General features: G+C 34.2%; 1 pseudogene; it reads left to right on the forward strand.

Moving 5' to 3' along the window:
- Window positions 1–1,880: 1,880 nt before the first annotated feature.
- On the forward strand, window positions 1,881–2,013 carry LOC145280496 (U2 spliceosomal RNA; annotated as a pseudogene).
- The last annotated feature ends 20,787 nt before the right edge of the window (window positions 2,014–22,800 follow it).

Genomic DNA, 22,800 nt, shown 5'->3' on the forward strand with positions numbered 1-22,800 from the left:
CGTCCAGCACACGTTGGGAGAAGACATGTGCTCGAACAGATCCATCTGCCCCTTTCCAATGTCGCTGCTTATTCAAAACACAAGGAATGTCGACAGATCCTTTGAACATTTCTGAACCACGGGGAACTTATGATCTTTAAAAAATATATATAATTTTCTTGAATTCAAGTTTAAACTGTCTATTTTACTGACGTTTTTATTTATAAGCAATGATTCGTTCTAAACGACCTTTGTCATTATCTCACAAAAAAATAAAAATAAATAAATAAATAAAAATAAATAAATAAATAAAAAAATAAAAAATAAAAAATAAAAAATAAATAAATAAATGAATAAAAAAATAAATAAATAAAAAATAAATGAATAAATAAAAAAATAAATAAAGTACACATGACGCCCCAAGTATGCCCCTTGTTAATAAAACGCACGATCCTTTTTGCAATCCAACCATATTTGGTGCAAATAAACTTCTGCCTATGCCAGAATTGTCCACCAAGTTTCAGTTTGCTTTTTCATGTTTCATTGATATGCCGGGACACTTTAGCGATCGTCTCATCAGTATGAGGTGTGAACTAGATTTAAGTTTACACTCGCTGAACTTTTAATCCACTCCTGCCAGATTTTTATGAGTGAGATTGTCCTAAAGATAATGACTATCAAAATAATCTCCAGAGAATTCCTGAACTGAACATGGTTACCACAGCCCAAATAAAGGCAGTGTCATAGTTATTAACAATTGTGCATCTCATATCCAGGTGTGCTTATCATTGTGTGGTGATAAGACAAAAACTGCTAGACATTCAAAAATTGAAAATTGGTGGACATTGATTGAAGTTAATATGTACCATATATGGTTGGATTGCAGAAAAGATTACAAATTTTGGTTCTTTGTTCTAAAAGAGAAATTCGAAAATCGAAATGTTGAATTTCAAGTAAAACCAGTGGAATCTACTTAACGGTCATGTCACAATAATAAACATATCCAAAAATTATGAAAAACGATAAAGTAGAAAATAGTTTCAAAGACAATTAGAGAAAAGTAAGCTTTGCAAAAAAAAAAAAATAATAAATAAATAAAACCGTAATAATAATAAATAAATAAATAAATAAAAATAAATTAATAATAATAATAATAATAATAATAAAATAAATAATAAATAAATAAAAAAAAATGGAGAGTACGAATCGTAATAAAAGGGAGGTAATTATTTTCTGAAAACTGAAAATCTCGGGCCAAAAATGTTTTCCCAATTGTCTTCGAAAACTATTTTCATTATTAATTTTATACCATACTGTTTTTTTTTTTTTTTTTGTAATTTTTGGATATGTTCATTACTGTGACACAACAATTAAGTAAATACCATTAGTTTTACTTAAAATTCAGTATTTTGATTTTCTGCATTTTGCTATTATAATGAAGAGGAACCCAAATTTTATCAACGGTTCCATGAATGACATTTGGGGGGGGGGGGCTCTGTATTATTAATAGTCTGATGGATACTTCTTTTTCAAATTTTTGGTTAGTGTTGACTTGACACAAGCCTTGTGACCGCCAGACTTGGAGAAATAAAGGAAGAAAAAAAAAAAGAAAAAGGAAAATATGAAGAAAAGAATGGAAGGGAAACAGGATAGAAAGAAAACAAAGAAAGGTTGGTGTCAGCAAGCCATTTATTTTAATTCAGAACAACAAACTACATTGTTTCTCCCTTCAAGTTAATAACACTCAAGTCTGATGACCTTGTAGCAGTCATAAACATTAATATTTGTTTCTTCATGCGGAGAACTGTTCCTGTTATGTGATTTGGTCACACACTGACCAATTAGCTTCCAGGGCATATTAATTTCATCTGTTTCCTGAAGGACTACTTAAATATCATAATTTTTTTTCTTGGCCTTTTGGCCAAGATCAAAGTGTAGTATCTGTTCTTCAGATGCTGCACTTCCATTTCTCGTTCTCTTTCATGAGAGGAGGAATCCTTCACGACTGAGGCAATTTTTATTTTTGTACCTTTTCTCTACGTTAAAAAACGACCCTGGTGTCTAACTCTGTCCCGTGGGGAGGCATTGTAAATAGGTACTTAAAATCCATTAGGGAATCATAGAAGTCACCAGAAAGTTCCCTGGCACCAGCCAACAAAAATATTAATCTCTTCTTTTGTGCCTCTGCCCACTGAATCCCTGAGCACCGGCTATCTTTGCCCGAAGAGAAACTGTTTGTGAACTTTCGGCAGCCCAAGAATTTTTTATGTTCTCACTTTCTTTGCTCACACACTGTCCAACTATTTTCGACCTACTCCTTACGGTGTAGGTTATTTCAATGAATGCTTTTGCTTTTTGTTTAGAAAAAGTTTTTTTTTTTTTTTAACATTTTCGTTGTTACAAATAATATCACAGGAATTGAGCTTAATAGTCGATGCTAGTCGGTTTGCCTCAAACTCCACACTGAACCCAGCACACCACTCTCTCCCCGACTTTCCTTTGCGGACAGACGCCACACTAGACGATTTGAAAATACCCTCTTCTCAGGTGCATGGTATCATAAAAAACCTAGGCACTTCAAAAGCATGTGGACCAGATCTCATACCAGCTGTGCTAATAAAACAATGCTCTGCTGAGATCTCTCCAAACTTTACAATAAATACCTTAACGAATCTTGCTTTCTCGACTGCTGGAAAACCGCTTCTATGGTACCAGTCTTCAAGAATTCTGGTGAAAGAACTAACCCCCTAAATTATCGCCCCATTAGCCTCCTCCCACTTTTCACCAAAATATTTGAGTCCTTAGTTAATCAAGCCCTAGTCCAACACCTAACAGCTACTAAACTCCTGACCGACAAACAATATGGATTCAGGCAAGCCCACTCAACGGCAGATATCTTAACTGTAGTCTCTGAACGTATATACCGTTCACTGGACAAAACAGGGGAGGGTAGAGTGGTAGCCCTTGATATATCTAAGGCTTTTGACAGGGTATGGCACGATGGTCTTCTAAGGAAAATTAGATCATATGGTATCACTGGAAGAATACACAATATAATTAAATCCTTCTTAATTAAGAGAAAAATTCTAGTTGTCCTTGACGGTCGTACATCTAAACAATATGATATAAATGCGGGAGTACCCCAGGGGTCTATCCTTGAACCATTATTGTTTCTGATATTCATAAATGACTTCCCTGATAAAATTGTTTTGGAGATGGGTATATTTGCCGATGATACCATCATGAGGGGAAAATAAATGAACCCATATCTAAGGAAATGGCAGAATCACTAGAGGATGACCTCCAATCTGTAGTGGAATGGGGCCAAAAATGGATGGTCCATTCAATGCTGCCAAGACTAAGCTTGTTTCCTTCAATAATTACAAGAAATCTTCTCTACCACAAATAGCAATGGCTAAGAATACACTGCCTGAAAGTACTTCCTTTAAACTCTTCAGCCTAATGTTTACAGGGAACATGAACTGGAATATATACATTGAGAGCATTGCCAAGGTTGCTGCAAAGAAGGTGGGCTCTCTCTACCGTGCCAGAAAATTACTTACGCCTGAAAGTATCCTGTACCTCTATAAGGTCACCATCCGCCCATGTATGGAGTATTGTTGTCACATTTGGGCTGGTGCATCTGTTGCTTGTCTCTCATTCCTGGACAGGGTTCAAAAGAGAGTCGCCAACCTGATCGGTCCTGAACTGTCATCTAAGTTTCAGTCTCTGTCCCATTGGCGAAATGTATCCCTCTACTTGTTCTACAAATACTTTAATGATGGCTGCTCTAACAAACTGCAAGCACTTGTACCTCCTCGACGTGACTACCCCTGATGGACCCGACAAGCAGCTAAGTCCCACCGCTTTACAGTAGAGATCCATAGGTGTAAGAAAGCCTTTTACTCCAATAGTTTCTCCCCAGAACTGCTAGTCTTTGGAACTCCCTTCCAGGATACTGCTTTCCCAACTGTATTGATATACAGAAGTTCAAGTGTAATGTGAACAAACATCTTTCTACTCATCTCCCTTCATAATGCCCTTGCAAATTATATCCCCAATAGTAGCCCCCTACTTCAAAGTGGCACTTGCCTTGTTTAGGGTGAAGATTGAATAAAAAAAAAAAAAAAAAAAAAAAAATTGACCCCTATACCCTTCCCCATCTTCCACTCAACACAACAATGGATTCCTCTGGAATTTCTCTCAACTCTGTTTTCCAAACCATTCCATAGACGCATACCTTAAAAACAGGTCCACTGAATGATTCTTCATGCGGAGAACTGTTCCTGTTATCTTGAGTAAAATGGGGGGAAAAAAAAACTTTTTTCTTTTTTAAACTTTTATTCACTCCAAACAAGGCATATTGCTATTGAAATGTAGGGGGCTACTGTGGTAGGGGCCAGATTTATAGAGAAGTAACTTCAGTGGGAGGTTGGACAGCAAGATGTTTATTTACATTACATTTAAATTTCAGCATGTTGGCACGGTCATGAAAACAGAGAGCAGGGATGGAATTCAAAAAGCAAGCAGTCCAAGGAAAGAAACTATTTGAGCTGAAAATTTTCCAAAATCTAGTGATCTGTATAGTAAAGGAGTGAGATTTAGCAGCTAGTTGATTGGGTCGTGGGTATTTATATTAAGGGGTTGCAAATGCAGTAAGTTCATCGAAGCACATTACATGAAAATATTTGTAAAACAAGCACGGGGGTGCAACACTGCAGTGATGGGACAGGGGTTGAAGCTTGGTAGGCAATGGGGGATTTATTAGAAATTCTTTTTTTTTTTTTTTTCGCTCTGTTCAATATGGAGAGACTAGTGGTTTGTGCACCAGTCCAGATGTGACAACAATACTCCATGGTGCAAGATCAGATGAATAAGAAGGCTGTTCCAGTACAGCACATTCTTCTCAGTCAAGTACTGTCAGAAGCTAAGGATCGTGTAAACAAGTGTATTGTTATGGTGAAGAAGTGTGTGAAAAAGAAACCTACACTGATTGCAAGAATTTAAAAAAAAAAAAAGAAACCTACACTGATTGCAAGAATTTAAAAACAAAAAAAAGAAACCTACACTGATTGCAAGAATTTAAAAACAAAAAAAAAAAGAAACCTACACTGATTGCAAGAATTTAAAAACAAAAAAAGAAAGAAACAGAAAAGTTGTGTTATATATGCATTCTCAATATTTTGCTTCTAACTCTTGCCGTTTCCTGCCACAGGAATTAGTGAATACAAACAGTCTTTATTTTTATTTCATTCCTTTTTCAACTGCAAGAATAAATATTAAACGATGCAGATGCCGACTACAGAATTGAGAGTGCTTGTTGAGAGAGAGGCGATAGATCAATCTTTTAAATATGTCGTTTTAAGCAAAAACAATATTACTTAGTGAATTAATAGTCATGTTGAAAATAGTAATATGTCCAAAAATTACGAAAATTCGTCGTAGAAAGTTACTTATAGTTAAAAGTAATTTTTACAGGAAATCGGGTAAAATTGCATTTTTCGCGTAGTGCTTTAAAGTAGACAATAAAGAATGCAGAAACAGGGGACATAACTCAGAAAGCATATTTTAGATTACAAAATACTAGCTACCAACATTTTTAGCCCAGCAATAGATTTTTTTTTTATACTAAAAACACAATTCATCATTTTTGGATATGTTACTATTTTCGACATGACAATTAAGTAAGTAATATTGTTTTTGCTTCAAATGATATTTAAAAAATCGATCTGTCGCCTCAAAATAGACCCTACTCTCTGGACTACTGTTTTCATATTAAATTAACAATAATTATTAATTGCATATCAAAACAGCAGCTCAGAGAGTAGAGTCTATTTTGTTTCTTTTCCCTTGACAAGGGAGTATATCTACGAAAATTTCGGGAACTTGTGATACCATCAACACAACTGAATACAGCCATGGAACATTATATCATCAACACAACTGAATACAGCCATTCACACCGGTAAATAAATATTTTAATTGAAAATTAGTGAATTTGTCAATTATTAATTCTGTATTCAACAATTGTCCCACCTTCTACATTGTTAAGCCTTCAAACGTATCTTCTTAGCTTACATACAATGCTTCAAACAAACTACAACATTCTTCTCACATATATATATATCTACTAGCAAAAGTACCGGTCGTTGACTGGGTTCAAAAACAGCCTACAGAAAATGGACGCTGATAGGTTATGAAAAGGAAGGGTTGTAAATGGACTATGATAGGTTATGAAAAGGAAGGATTGTAAAGAGATAGCTTCGAATTTGGGGGTATCAAAACCAAAGCAAAATATGATGAAAGTAAAAATAAAATAGATGAATCCCATAATTTATTATACCATACCTGTTCACACTGAAATACTTATCACAATATTCTGTGGATCTATATTAAAAAACCTTGTTAAACTTTGTGACATATTTCCATTCTATGGAGGTCAGGTGCGAACGACCACTCCATAATTTTATTATACCATATTTCTTCAAACTGAAACATAATTATCAAAGTATACTTATGCAGATAGATATGAAAAGTCTTTATTAAAGTTTGTGCCTATTTCCATGTTATGGAGGCCAGGCGCGAACGCAAACCCCACAATCTTATTATACCATCCCTATTTAAGTTAAAACATACTTATCAAAGTATTCTTATGTACATCTATATCAAAAACACTTGTAAACGTTTTTTTTTAATTTTTTATTTCCATACTTTGTGGACCAAGCGCGAACGCAGACCCCCACAATTTTAATGAACCACCATTCTGCCAGATCAAACATACCCATTCCTGTGTCTCGATACATCTTCTATCATTATATGTAATCGTTTTTTTTTAAATAGTCAACCATATAGGAGCCTATTCGTGACCACACACACACACACACACACACACACACACACACACACACATTCAGCTTTATATAAGTTTGATAATTAAAATTAAATTCTGTAAATCAAAATATATACACATATATTTAAGTTAAGAATTTATTGTTTGAAACAAGGAATATATGAAGAAAAATTATGTTTACTTCCTTAATCCATGGATTTTCAATAATGGCTCACATCATCAGAGGAAATGAAATGCAATTAGCAAAATGTTCAGCTATGAATAAATAAATATTTTGCTTTTAGCATATATATTGAAAATTTTATTTGAATGGTGATTAAGAGTCATAGAAAAAAGGATATCATACAACCTGGACAGTCCAATATCAGAATGAGTTCAATAGTTTCCGTGATATTACTGCCAAGTCGGATGAGTAGTGATCCAAGGGGAAAATCAGTAATCCGATATATATATCAAGAATATTTGGTTGTTCCATACCGTTATTTCAAAGGGCATATGAGATGGAACGGACAAGTGGTACAAACATAAATTGGTAACAGTTCTTGAAAACGAGAATCACAAAGTCCTATGGGACATGGACATACAAACTGATAAATCCATCCAAGCAAGAAGACCGGATGTCATAATAATTACCAAGAAAGAAAAGTCCTGTCAAATCGTAGACTTTGCTGTTCTAGCTGACCACAAGGTGAATATCAAAGAAACAGAGCAAATACACAAAGCTAGCCAGAGAGCTGAAAGGGATTTGAAAGATGAAAAAAATCAAAATAATACCTATAATAGTAGGAGCACTAGAAACAATCCTGAAAAACTTCGAAAAAAGAATGGGAGAAATTGGAATCCAAGGAATGACTGGAAAAATACAATGAACAACAATAATGAAAACAGATGAAATATTAAGAAAAACCCTTGAATGTGGAAACTAACACACAGGAGCAACAAGCGTGGTCAGACAAAGTGCTGCAAAGGTAAAACATGAAATACTACATGGAACCAAAAACACTGAAGCCGCATATCTATAAGTTATCTAATCCAACCCCATTCCCAACTTTCCATTGCCATATCACTGCCCCCCCCCCCAAATAAAGAGTGAGACCAAATAACCAAGTAGAGTCAAAGAGGAAGGAAAAACCGAGGAACTGACCAGGCCTCCGTCAGATAAGGGTGAAGAGAACTGGGACCTTGGGGAGGCTTATTGCCACTAAAATTCCAGTGAAGACCAATAGCTGCTGCCAACAAGAAATCAATGGCAAGCAGCTGTTGTGATAATACAAATTTATTTGCAAATGGTATCGAAAGAGGTGGAGAGTACTGGAAACCTGGGGAGACTTGTTGTCACTCAGCTTCCAGGGAACATCACAGGCTGCTTTCAAGGATAAATCTTTGATGACCTGTGTGAAAGCTCCTTGTGAGTCAATAATAATAATAATAAAATCTTGATAGACTTGTTGTCACTCAGACTCCAGAGAACACCACAAGTTGTTCTCAAAGAGAAATCTTTGATGATGGCCTGTGTGACTACTCCTAGTGAGTAAATAATAATAATAATAATAATAATAATAATAATAATACATAAATCTAAAAACCTTTAAATATGGAGACTAATACACATGAGCCATAGGCAGTAACTGGACATATAGAAACTACTACAGCGGTAAAACACAAAGAAGCACCACATGGAAGCAAAAAAACTGAAACTATAATTGTAAGTTAATCTCCCTATACCTCCACCCACATCCAAAAAGGTGGAGTGGCATCAACAGGCACCATACCAAAAGGTCGCAGAGGGTTGAGGAGAATGGAAAAATCAAAGAGAGAAAGCACTAGCCAGACCTCCACTGGATGAGTGCAAAGAGGACTGGGATCTTAGGGAGGCTTATTGCTACCAAAATTCCAGTGAAAGCCAATGGTCACTGCTAATGGGAAATCAATGCTAAACAGCTGTATAGAAATCAACAGAACATTAACTCTATAATAATATATACAAAATCTGCAAGCATTAAAATATCATATTTAAGCGTAGTTTACAACCGAGCTATGTTGAGCGTCCTTTTAGTTTAGATAAATACATTTGCAGTTTTAACAAAAGAGCTACAATAATATCAGAGCGTCTCCATTTACACTGGACATCTACAGAGAACGCCAATAGTCCACTGTGAAATTTCCGCAGGTCCCGCGAGTTATTATTATTTCATGTATCCATATAAAGTGTTATAAGGAGATATGATATTTTATGTATCAAATTTTCAATATTTTTTTTTTTTTTTTTTTTCGTTTAAGGCATTTTAGTCTGATGATTCCCTTCGGGGACAAATGCAAAGGCCTCTGTGTAATTTAATTGCTGTATACGGACGGATGGACTTTATTTTTGCATAAACAGTTTGTCAAAGACAAATGTAAGACGGATATACAAAGGATGATACACGAAAAGGTGGAGAACAAAGACAAGAAAGAGGCCGAGTCCAGTTTCTATATTCATATTCTTGCCGTACGGTGGGATTATATACCTTGAGTTTGATCGTGGCTCAGTAATTTGAATATGGTTCAAGGGAGATCACTCATAATAATTCTGAGCCTCCAAAGCTAACTTAAAAGTACACATCGAAAAGATATATATATATAAAAAAAAATTAAATTTTAAAAAATCGGCGCTTCTACACTATTTAGACGAAATTTCGGAAATCGCAAAAACTGAATTTCATATGAAAACAATGGTATCGACGAATTCCTTGTATTTTTAAGACAATTATATCCAAAAATTACGAAAATCGATAAGATAGAAAATTATTTATTAAAGAAAATAAAAAGTAGAATTTGATGAAAACGATCGTAAGACACAGGAGAGTTCAAAAGGGGGTAATATTCTGTTTCAATTTAATCGAGATGGCAGCAATTTTTCACCTGCTAACACTATTAAGGTTGCTATTTTTTTGTAATAATTCAGGTAATTTCGACTGCATAATTTGGAAGCTACCATTGTAATTTATTAGAATTGACAAAAAAATGTCAGTAGAAATCGTTTTTCATCTGAAAACTCCATTTATCGACTACAAAATTTTGTCCTAATAGTGTAGAAGGGCCAAAATATCGTTATGCTATACCTGATAAGTAATTTGTTTATTTTGGAGGATGTTTCTTTTTAATCATGACTATTTAGATAAAAATATATCTTTTATATTAAAACTAGCACTTAAAAATAAAAAAAATAATACAAAATACTGTTGGAAACCCACCCAATATATGTCACGGTAACATACTGGATTGGCTTCTAACAGTATTTTGTATAATTTTTTATTTTTAAGTCATTATCAAAACTTTAAGTATTCAAAAGTCAACTTGCAGCCATTTTTCTTGCTCTCATGTAACGCTCGACACTGTATGTTTCTCGAACTGAATAAACGTTTTGAAGTGAGTAAAACCACCAAAAAATTTTCCATATAGGAAAAAGAGTAACTTATCTTGCCTTTGATAACATTTATTTGTTATATAACTGAATTTTTTACCACTTTTTCGAATCTCTGTGGATTGTAAAACATACCCAAAACTTTTAGTAGACTCAATTACTCACACAGTAACTAATCTTTAAAATAAAAATCAATTTAATCTTAGAATCTTTGTATATTTTAAAATAATGTTCAAATATTTATTCATACACACATATACTCTTGCATATATTTTTTGATTATTATTTATTTTGCATAGATTTTAAAAGATGGGTTTTTAGATTAACATCAAGGTTTGTGCCTAATTGTTGTTTAGGACTGGTTTCTGGCTTTCGTCTTTAACTGAGTTAATGTTGAAAATCCTACTTTGCATAAATAAGCAGTTTTGTAGTGATACTCAGGTCTCATAAGATCCCTTTTTCCACCCCAAATAAAATAAAATAAAATATATGAAATAAACGGCGTTTATTTACACAAAAATAACAAGTAACAAACGAAACATTGTTTATAGTGTCCAGAAAGTGGGTCTGGTTGGTTGTTTCTTTTTACGGCATATCAACCTTTTTCAGGTTATTTAATGCCGAGTCTAGTGATTTTGAGGAACGATTTTTTAATGGAGTATATTTGTTTTTTTAAGTCGGATTCTATTTAACCCATATTTGGGACCCTAACAGGTACTACCACTCCGAGTCAGAGTGGACCTGGGAGCAATGCCAATTAAAGGGTGGCTCCACACTTCCCAAGGCCCGCAACTGGGGCCTCACCATCGGATATAGTTTTAGGTCATATCCAGGACCAGAAAGTGTGTCTGGATAGACAGTTTTTGTAAATGTGAAAGTTATTGAGATTGTTCATTGCTTTGACAAGAAAAAGTAGAGAGTGTCCTTTGTTTTCTCAGTGAGAAAACAGGTTTAATTTTGGTGTGTGCTAGGAGAAATAAGGAAGAAAGTAAATGTTCTTGCGTGTGGCTGAATATCGGCATTATTCGCTCTCTGTGTGCGTGCATGTGGATGAGCGCTTGTGTGTGTGTGTGTGTGTGTGTGTGTGTGTGTGTGTGTGTGTGTGTGTGTGTGTGCATGTGGATAATCATGTTTTGTCATGCTGGTGGAAAAACATGTAGCAAAGGAGTCATTGGCGTGAATAGAGAAGTGAGCAAAGAGTGAGGAATGCAGAGTGCAGAGCGTCGAGTGAGAAGTAGGTGAGTGAGTGAATTCGTTTAAGTATTTGTCCATCGGCTCCCAGACAATGTGAGAAAAAAGGTTTGGAAAATTAAATCTTTCTCTTGGCATTGATTGGCCGAGAAGTATACCCTTTTGTCACATGGTATACTTTCAACTACGTCCGCCAAAAAAAAAACACATTTTAAGCTTTGTTCCCCCGCAGAATTTGCATGGGCAATTTTTTTAAATCTTTGTACCTCTGAAATTTATCTTTTTTTGTTTGAACACGTAATTGTGTCTTTATTTATTTATCTTTTTTTTTTTGTTATTTTTAGAACCAGAAGTGAATGCATTTTTCTTAGGTGTGTTTGTTTAGCCGCACAAGTTGTACATGATTTAAACTTTAAATTTTAGTGTCAATAGAAGAACACAAAAAAAAAAAAAAAAGATATTTTTGGAAGCTTTTATATATTTTTTATTTTTATATATTTTTAAAAAATATTTTTCTAGCAAAACTAGAGAAAATCAGAAAATAATGGCGAATGTGGGGGTAAATCCGAAGTGAGGTGAATATAAAAAACATCTTTTATAGTGGGCACAACAACTGTTGCTTGACGTAACCTGATTGGCTGATAGCTGCACAAAGAGAGTCAAAATTATGTCTGTCCAAGTTGTATATTCCAGTCATACAGAACTTAGTGTGGTGTTTAGCAGAGAGGTAATCGATATTGGCTAAATATCGATTATTACCACGGTGTATATGTTCAATTGAATATAGATTGCGGAGAGAGAAAAAAAACAAACACGTGCTTCTCCGAGCTTTGGTAAAATCCAGTTATTTTGACGTGAACCCAGATGCTTCAGGGGCCGTAACTCCAATTCCATTCGATTATCTCCCTTTTATTAACGTAATAATAACGTAACAAGAAGGGCATTACCTAGCATTCCCAAATCATCACCCATCTTATACTGGTCAGGTTCCATGTTGCTAAACTTCAGTAATATAAATAAACCGGTATGTCAACGCGATTATGCCAGACACCCTACAACAAAGCAAATATGTCAATGAACCCACCACTCTCTTTTTTTTTTTTTTTTTTCCCCTTTTTTAGAATTTTGGATGAGAAGTGTCTTTCTCAGTCTTTCCAGTGAATCCACTTCTGCAAGTTGTTAATCTTGGTTTTATGCCACAACTTTTTCTTAATAATTATTAATGTAAGTTTTGAATGGAAACAATCAAGTGTTTTGGTTTTTGTTTAAAATTTTTCTAAAAATCGTTAAATTTTGAACACAGGCAGCCATTTCAACTGCAATACAACCTTTATATAAAATTGAATTTAGATTTCTGTATTAACAAAGACCATATATATAAATAATCTATACAATAAAAACCGTGTATCATGATGTTGAAATAAAGGAATGAATAAGATGGTGAAGAAAATGTTGTAGGCAGGGCAGCAGCAGCTTCTATTGCTTCTTTTAAAGCTTGGTACCAGTCAATAATTCAAAATCCAGTTTTTAAAGCTATTGGGGAATTTTGCAGCGAATACTCAATATTAACTAATTTTTTTTTTCAATGCTAAATTGATTTATTTGTAAAATGAAACATTTCTCTGCCAAAATGTGCCATACACTTGTGTTTAACCAATATATGTTCTGTATATCTCATTGAATTTATGTATGTTAGAGCAAGATATAGGATATATATATATATATATATATATATATATATATATATATATATATATATATATATATATATATATATATATATATATATATATATATATATATATATATATATATATGAAAAAGTAATAAATGGCCAACTGAGAAAACTTGATATTTGGAAAATTATTATATTATGTGATATATGCTCTGGACCCCCCCCCCCCCCCCCGAAAAGGGCATTCATTGAGCTTGGATTTTTTAAAAAATTTATATTAAAAAAATTTTAATATAAAAAACTTTATTTATGAAAACATTTTCTTTAATTATTACGATTGGTATATACAAACTGGGTAATGTTTCAAGTAAATGATTAACCTATATATATATATATATATATATATATATATATATATATATATAGTAATTTATAAAATATACATGGCGATTAAGCTACACTGAATATTCGGCGTTTATATATATATATATGTGCGTTTGTATATATATATATATATATATAAACTGGCAAACTGCTCAATGTTGCTTAGTCATAAAATATACTTAAATATGATATTTTGATTTATGCAGATTTCATATTTATTATTATTATTATTATTATAGATCCAATACTCTATTGATTATTATATTGTATTCAATATATAGTAGTGAGTTCAAAAGTAAAACAAATGAAGTATGCATGGTCCCCCGTGAGTGCACAGTGAATGAGGTATAAAAAAATGACTAAGTTCAGCATTTGCTCCCAACCCCCACTTAGCCCCAAAAGTCCCCAGGGGACGTCAAATCCTGGTGAAAATTAACAAATGGTGCAGTTTAAGGCCTTAACATATGTAAATTTGAGTTCTGTACCATGCAAAAAAAAAAAAAGGACTAAATCCATCATTTGCCCCTCCTCCTCCACATTTAGCTCCAAAAGTCTCCAAGGCCTTAACATATTTAAATTTGAGTTCAGCACCATGCAAAACTGCTAAATAGACATACACAGAAAATTTTGGACAAATATGGTAAAATATTCCCAAAAATGGAATGTTTTTATTAGCCCTAAAACAGCCCCTGGTGCACACCCAAGAGTTATTGTGAAGTATAGACAACCAAATTTTATAGAAATCAGTAAGTTACAACTTTTCAGAATGTTTTATAAAAATCCAAGGCATCAAAAGTGTTAATTTTAGCCATTTTAACCTGAAAGGCACTCCTAGGGGGCAACCGGATTTTCCTGGAAAATCCACTGTTATTTTTTTACTCATATCATACTTAATGTTTGTGCAAAATTTTGAAAAATTCCAAGGCGTAGTTATTGAGAAAAGTGTGGACAGACGAATGGGCGAATGGACAAGGGTGAATTTACAGGTCCACCTTCTTTTTGTCGGGGGGGGGGGGCAAAAAAAAACAATAATAATAGAGTCTGTTTATTTAAATATCGAGTCGTTACCAAGGACATCGGGCTACTACCGTCACCCTCGCACGCAAAATTCCACCATGCGGTCAAGAAAAAGGAAAAAAGACAAAAAAAACAGACTCTACATTGATAAGGATGTTTCGCATCAAAATATATCTGATATAAGCAAATAAATTTGTTTATATATTAAAAAAAAATGCACTGTTTTCAGCTTTCAAAACGTATTCATTTATATATGTAATTATTTTCAATATATATATATATATATATATGTATATATATATTATTTTTATTTATATAGACAAGTATTACATACTGATGAGGAACGATTGGTTTTTTAATAAATCAATTCACACCGAAACATTAGCATGTTTAGTGTTGCGAGTATGTAATACTTGTCTATATATATATATATATATATATATATAAATAAAATAATATATTAGGCTCTTTTTTATTGAGCACTCTTAATAACTTCGTTTTAATTCATGGGTTTTATCTCCTCAATACCTTTAAACTTGGTATATATATGTATATATATATATATATATATATATATATATATATATATATATATATATATATATATTCGTGTTTGTATATATATATATATATATATATATTCGTGTTTGTATATATATATATATATATATATATATATATATATATAATTTAAAGGAGATTAGAACAATAGTCTAAAGAGCTGAGTGTATTTTAATGTAACAGTGAAATTACTAGTTTAATTAAAATACAGGAAAGAGAAAGTGCTCGTTGTAATTTAGATATATAATAAGCTCGATAGTTAAATGTCCTAGAGCTAATTCAATATTAAGCAATGTGATTGATAATTTAAAATTTAAAAATCAAATTATAATTAAATTAAAAATTGAAACGATCGTACAGATAATTGATTTTGTTGTTGTTCCTTCTTATGAAACGGATTTTTAATTTAATTATAATTTGATTTTTAAATTTTATATATATATATATATATATATATATATATATATATATATATATATATATTCGTGTTTGTATATATATATATATATATATATATATATATATATATATATGAAAGAGAGAGAGAGAGGGGGGAATTAAGTTTGAGTTAGCAATTATACATCAACAAATACTTGTTGTACGAGTAAGTCGAGTAAGTCGTTTCATAAATAACCAAATTTAGTTCATTCAATTGACTGGAAAGAATCGCAAAGGTACTTTTTATCCATGATAAAATGAAGTTATTGATGTGCTTATGTTACTGTGGGTGTGTATTTTTTCGTATACGGTATAATCACATTTATAGACTGGTTTTCATTAGATCACATCAATCGCGTTTATACACTGGTTTTCATAAGATCAAATCAAGTTAAGCAATATGGAGCCTAGCCAGTAACAGGTCATTTAGGAATATTAGGCGCAATATCTCACCTTCCTATGACCAACATATGCATGTGGTTGGGGATCATCTGTGAATTTGATATTCCCAATAAACTTCCTCTGAAGGAGGAAGTTAGCACAACCCACCCAGGGATGATACCACACTAGGTATTACCAGTTCAGTTTATTTTTTTTTTAGTAATAACAATAGTTTTGTTGCCTTTTTCTTATCAAACCATTATCCTCAAGTGACCTTCAGGCCTTGATAAGTGATGACTCCTTAGTAAAAAAAAAAATTAGTTTCGTTTTAATGATTTAAAATAGTGAATAGGAATGAATGGGTGAAGTCAGTATTTTAATAAGTAGAAAGTTTCGGATAAATTAGCGACATGATAGCATAAATCTGTGAAAAAGTTAGAAAAACTCATTTTTAAAATGTTGGCAGATAACAAAAATGCGACATAGTTTTGGTTACAGACGCTCACCAAGGATCCCTGATTATAAAATGTGCTGCAAAAGATCAATTTTAAAAAGTGACTCCACAAGTTTACAAAGCTACACATGACACAAATAAAGTGACCATAGAACCTTATTATGATCACATCTTGAGCCTGATTATCTAAATAAGCTAACATTGGTTTTGGAAGAGTCAATAAAATTGTAGCATCCACCAAGGATTAGATCAGAGGTTCTTACCCTAGGGGTAAAAATAGTCGAGGGTAAATAATTAAAGTACCTGATAATTTAAAATAATTTCTTTTCAGATTGGGTCATGTCTAAGAAACGCAATACAAATTCATAATTTTCTATTTAGAAAAAATTTGATTTTCTTTATTTTTTTTATACAAATGTATCATACTATTTTGGTGCTTTTATACAAATGTATCATACTATTTTGGTGCTTCTACGAAATTTCGAAAATCGTAAAACTGAATTTCACATGAAAACAATGGTATCTACGTATTCCTCGTATTTTAAAGATGATCATATCAAAAAATTACGAAAATTGAGAAGGTAGAAAATTATTTATTAAAGAAAATAAAAATAGAATTTGACGAAAACAATCATAAAACACAGGAGAGTTCAAAAAGGAAGTAATTTTCTGTTTCGATTTAAACAAGATGGCCTCAAGTTTTCACCTGCTAACACGATTAAAGTTGTTGTTTTTTAACAATTCAATAATATTCAGGTAATTTCGATTGCATACTTTGGAAGCTAGCATTGTAATTTATTAGAATTGACAAAAAAGATCATTAAAAACTATTGTTTTTTATCTAAAAACTCCATTTATCGACTACAAAGTTTCGTCCCAATAATGTAGAAGCGCCAAAATATTTTTTATACAAAACCTACAGTTCTAAATAATAAAAAGGTTCTTTTTTTGACCTTCTTGTTTTTCGGTCACTTTATGATGGCTATGATTTTTTTGTATGGGAGTATAAGGTAAATGGAAAAATACATAAAGCTGATGGGGGTCAATGATGGAGGAAATGTTGAGAATGGCTAGATTAGATTCGGAATAAGATGATCTTTATAGTTATTGTTGGTTGAAAGCTGCTTAATATGTTCATTTAGCTTGTGTTATGTTGATTAATCGGACTATTATTCTCATCTTGGGTGTTATTAACACAACGTTTCGGTCGCTGCAACCTGCGACCTTCTTCGGGTGTTGAGAACATGCTTGGTCATGGATATGACCTTAAAACTATATATATATATATATATATATATATATATAAACGATATATCCAGTTTGCGGGCTTTGGGGAGTGTGGAGCCACCCTTTAATTGGCATTGCCCTCAGGTCCACTCTGACCTGGAGTGGTAGTACCTGTTAGGGTCCCAACTATGGGTTAAATAGAAACCGACTTGAAAAAAATATATATATTCTATTAAAAAAAATTTTCTTCAAAATAACTGGATTCGGCATTAAATAATCTGAAAAGGGTTGATATGTCGTAAAACAAAAACAACAAACAACGAGAACATGCTTCTATTCCTACTAAGGAAAGAGGGTTGGCTCTGCATTACAAGAATTCGAACCATATGTTTGAGGGTGGGTCCGTAGATCATAAGGAAGGTTTCAAGTCCACCATTTACCAGTAAGTGCCATTGTCGATATAAAAAACAACTAACACCTTCTGAAGAATCAGTGCTAAAATAAAGGCCTCAACTTCGCCATAACCAACAAGTGAATTCCATACTTGGACATAATAACGCCAATAGAAGAAGCAGCCCTAAACTTACCTAAGACGAGATGAACTTAGATAGAATGAAACAAGCACTAGAAAATTCAAAACCCCAAAACCCAACCTCTCAAAAGAAGAAATATCAGCCATCAAGCCACTATGCAGTGATCACAACATCATAATACTACCGATTAACAAAGGTAATGCCACTGTAGTAATGAACAGAAAATAGTACTCAAAAAAATTAGCAGAATTACTAATAGAATCTGGCAGCTACTACAAAGAACAATAAAAATCCAAACCAAAAGACGGAAAGGAACTCTCACAGACCCTCTGCAGGATCAAACATATAATACCTCCTGCAAAATATAGAGAACTGACTCAACACCCCAGCAGACTACCACACCTATACGACCTACCCAAGATCCATAAAAATGGCATCCCAATTAGACCCATCGTCAGTTCCTGAGGCTCAGCATGCCACCCTTTGAACCGATTCCTAGTGAGGATAATAATCCCAATCGTGGACAAATCCTCATCATACGTCCAGAACTCAGCACACTTCGTTGAGATAATTAACGATGCTCACATCCATTCCAACCAAATGGTGAACCTAGACGTAGTGAGTCTATTCACAAAAGTCCCTACTGAGGAAACTTTAACGGTAGTACAGGAAAGACTGACCTCAGATATCACAATAAAAGAACACTCATGTATTCCAATTAACAATTTAATGGAGATGTTATCTCTCTGTGTAAACACCGCATTTCACGATAGGAACCGATATATACCGACAAGAAGAAGGCCTAGTTATGGGATCACCACTATCGCCAGTGCTAGCCAACATATATATGGAGCATATTGAGGAACTGGCAATAAGATCAGGCCCAGAAACTCACGATGTGGTTACGATATGTGAATGACACTTTCATACTCTGGCCCCACCAGGAGGACGTCCAAGTACTACTGGGACATGTGAACTCAATCCATCCATCCATTCAGTTCATGAAAAAGGAACATGACAACAAACCATCCTTCCTAGACCTATTGATAACCTGCACTGATCAAAGCTTCATGACATCCGTATACTGACAGCCAACCTTTAAGACAATACTTTAACTTTAACTCACACCACCCACGGGCTGTGAAGAAAGGTATTCTCCAATGCCTACAACATCAGGCGAGGACAATATGTAATAACAACACTACGTATCAGGAAGAGATAGCCAGTCTAAGAACAACCCTTCATCGAAACAACTACCCAGAGAGCTTCAGAAAATCCAAATCAAACACCAAAAGAAACCACCCAAAAACCCACCATGGTCTGCACACCATACTCGAAGGGCCTATCCGAAAAAATTTTAATACGGTATTAGGACAGTGTTTAAGAGCAACTCAACACTCCAAAAATACCTGATGCATGTAAAACTCCTGACTGAAAAACTAATGACAAAAAACTGCTTTTTATGAGATTTTGTGTAAATGTGGGAAGCTTTACAAAGGTGAAATATGTCGCCCCACTTAAAGTGATACTAGAAGAACACTGAAGAGCTGTCACACGCGGAGAAATCAAAAAATCAGCCCTAGTTGAACATGTGGGAAGCAATTCCCCAATGTGGGATGATGTCAAAATACTGGATACAGAAGAAAGATGGCGGATCAGAAAACTTAAAGAGGCAGCACGTATGATAGACAATAATAACATCCTTAGTCACCCCAGCATAGCTCTAATAGCTTTAATTATTTTTTTATTTAGAATTTAGAGGGGTGAATCAGTTTTGGGTATAATTTCAACATAAAATTATCCTCCATTTCCAGGCTATTCTAACATTTCAGAGCAGTTAAAGACTACACTCCATCTTTTCTATCGTTGGTCAGTGAAAGAGAAATCCTTCTAGACTGAGGAAGTTTTAAATTTTTGTTTTGATGCAGAATATCCCTATTTTGGGAGCCGGAATATCACCACATTAAAAACTGATCTTGTGCCTAACTTTGCCCTTCAAGACACATGGTCTGTAGAACACTGTTTTGCTGGCCTGCTTCCCGGTTGAATACAACATGCTTTTTTTTTTTTTTTTTTTTTTTTTTACACAGTGATCACCACTTATCAAGGCCCGGAAGCCACTCAGGGATAAGGGTTATTGCAAGTACATTACGTTAGTGAGGAGATTTGCTGAAATGTTTACTTAAGGGGGCGGTTCATTAGGAATTTGTTAACATTGGACTTGAAGACATCCAAGTTGTAGTCCGGAGGGAAGCAGGCAGACGGAACAGAGTTCCACAGGCGTGCAGTTCTAAGAAAGAAGCTTTGTTCATGGAATCTGCGTTTTGATTTAGGCACAGATATAGAGTGGGGGAAATTTTTCACAGTGGATTCAGCTAGACGGGTGTTTTTCGTGAAAGATTGGCGAGGGGGGACCAGAGATTGGAGTTCAGACGAGCATCTGCCATGGAAATAACGATAAAACAAGGACAGGCTCGCAACGTCTCTTCTGTGGGAGAGGGGTTGCAGGGTAGAGAAAAGGGCATCCCCCACTAAGCCACGAAGTCTATTTTGTACTCTGTCAAGGCAGGATAGGCTTTTTTTAGCAGCTCCTGCCCAGATATGGCAACAGTATTCCATCCTTGGACGTACTTGGCTTTTATATAGATAGAGAATGGCATCCGTAGTGAGATATCTTCTGGAGCGGTAGAAGGATCCCACCATCTTTCCAGCGACCTTGGCAACAGACTTGATGTACGTGTTCCATTTCAGATCAGGAGTAAAGGTCAAACCCAGAAGCTTGTCAAAACACGGGGCCTCACCCAGACGAGAGCCATCCATCACAATTGATGCCAGATGGGGATCAGAGCGTTGATGATGTAAGGATAGCAGTTTGGTTTTGGATGCATTAAAGGTAACCAGCTACATCTTCCCCCACTGAACCACGCGCTCGAGATCAGAGGAGAGAGAATCAGAGAGAACTTTGTCATTTACAGCCTTTGATGTGTTGCCGTAGATGGTCGTGTCATCAGCATAGATGTCAACGAATGATTTAAGTATGTGTTTAGGGAGGTCATTGATGTAGATCAGGAAGAGAGTTGGGCCCAGGATTGACCCCTGAGGGACTCCAGCATTTATATTGCAGGCCTCCGATTTTTGTCCATCTACCACTACTCTTATGAGCCTATCAGAGAGAAATGATTTAATGATTGAGAAAACATTTCCAGTTATACCGTAGCTGGAAATCTTGTGAAGTAGACCCTTATGCCATACCTTGTCGAAGGCCTTTGATATGTCGAGAGCAATTGCCCTAGAAAGGAAGCCTTTGTCAAGAGATTCACTAATCCTGTGGGATATAACCGTCAGCACATCTGCAGTAGATCTTGCATGTCACTAAGAAGGTTATTCCTGCTGAGGTGGTTGACTATTTCTCTATTTAATATGGATTCCAGCAACTTACTCATAACACACAGGAGACTTATTGGTCTGTATTGAGAGGGAGATGACTTATCACCTGAATTCTTAAATACAGGGCAAACTGATGAGGTCTTCTAGGGAGTCGGAAAGCACTTCTCCTTAAGGCAGCGCTTAAATAGTTTCGTAAGTATGGGAGCAAGTTCTGGTTGAAGCTTTTTTAACAATATAATTGCTAGCCTTCAAATCCAATGTAAACAAGTTCTTGTTGAGCCATTCCCATGAATCAAATTATCCCCAATTTACACCATTAGCAATTACTACACTGCCATCTTACATTCATTAATCCTTATCCTCGAGTGGTCTTTGGGCCTTAATAAGTGGTGCTCCCAAGTAAAAAAAAATACCTGCTAAGAGGTGAAAATTGAAAAAAAAAAAATGGAACTTGGCAGGAGTAAGTCAATTTAAAGTGCTCTTCTACGCATGCGCAAATATACATTTATACATTAAAGTAGGTTCATTGTTAACTATTTGTCGGATAAAAGCTCAAATGATAACGACTAATGCTGGAGCAATAAATGTTTTGGTTTCGATTTTAGCTAATCGTACCCAACTTATATATTTTTTTAACTTTTGAAATCACTACTATATATTGGGTACAATATAATAATCAATACAGCTCTATAATAATAAATAGGAAATCTGCATAGATTGAAATATCATATGCAATCGTATTCACCAGACAATCTGCTAGTATACATATAGGCAATTTTGCAGAGTTTGTCTGTAAAAGTTGGTGCTTAAGATAGACTCGACAGATCGATTTTTAAAATATGTTCTTTAAAGCAAAAATATTACTTACTTGTCACGTTGAAAATAGTAATATATCCTAAAACTACGAAAATTTATCTAGTAGAAAGTTATTTATACTTAGAAGTAATTTTTACGGAAATTGGGTAAAATTGAATTTTTTCTAGATGTTATATAGTCGATAAAGAGTTCATACATAGGGGAGATAACTCGGAAGGGGTATCCTATATAGATACTTTTTGTTTTCTAAAAACGCAATAGCAGTTCTATTCGATGAATTTTCGTAATTTTTGGATATATTCCTATTTTCGACAACAATTAAGTAATATTGTTTTGGTTTAAAACGACATATAAAAAAATCGATCTGGCGACTCAATCTTAACAAGCACCCAAAGTTTTTGGTACTTCTACACTTGTGGGTTGTTTTTTTTTTATTTCTAACTTCGGCCATAGTTTAAAATACTGATTTCTCGCTTGGATTTTTATGGCAGGTGCGTGAAATAA

Source organism: Euprymna scolopes, chromosome 7, assembly GCF_053919585.1.
Source record: "Euprymna scolopes isolate OS-2025 chromosome 7, ASM5391958v1, whole genome shotgun sequence".
NCBI classification, from domain to species: Eukaryota; Metazoa; Mollusca; class Cephalopoda; order Sepiida; family Sepiolidae; genus Euprymna; species Euprymna scolopes.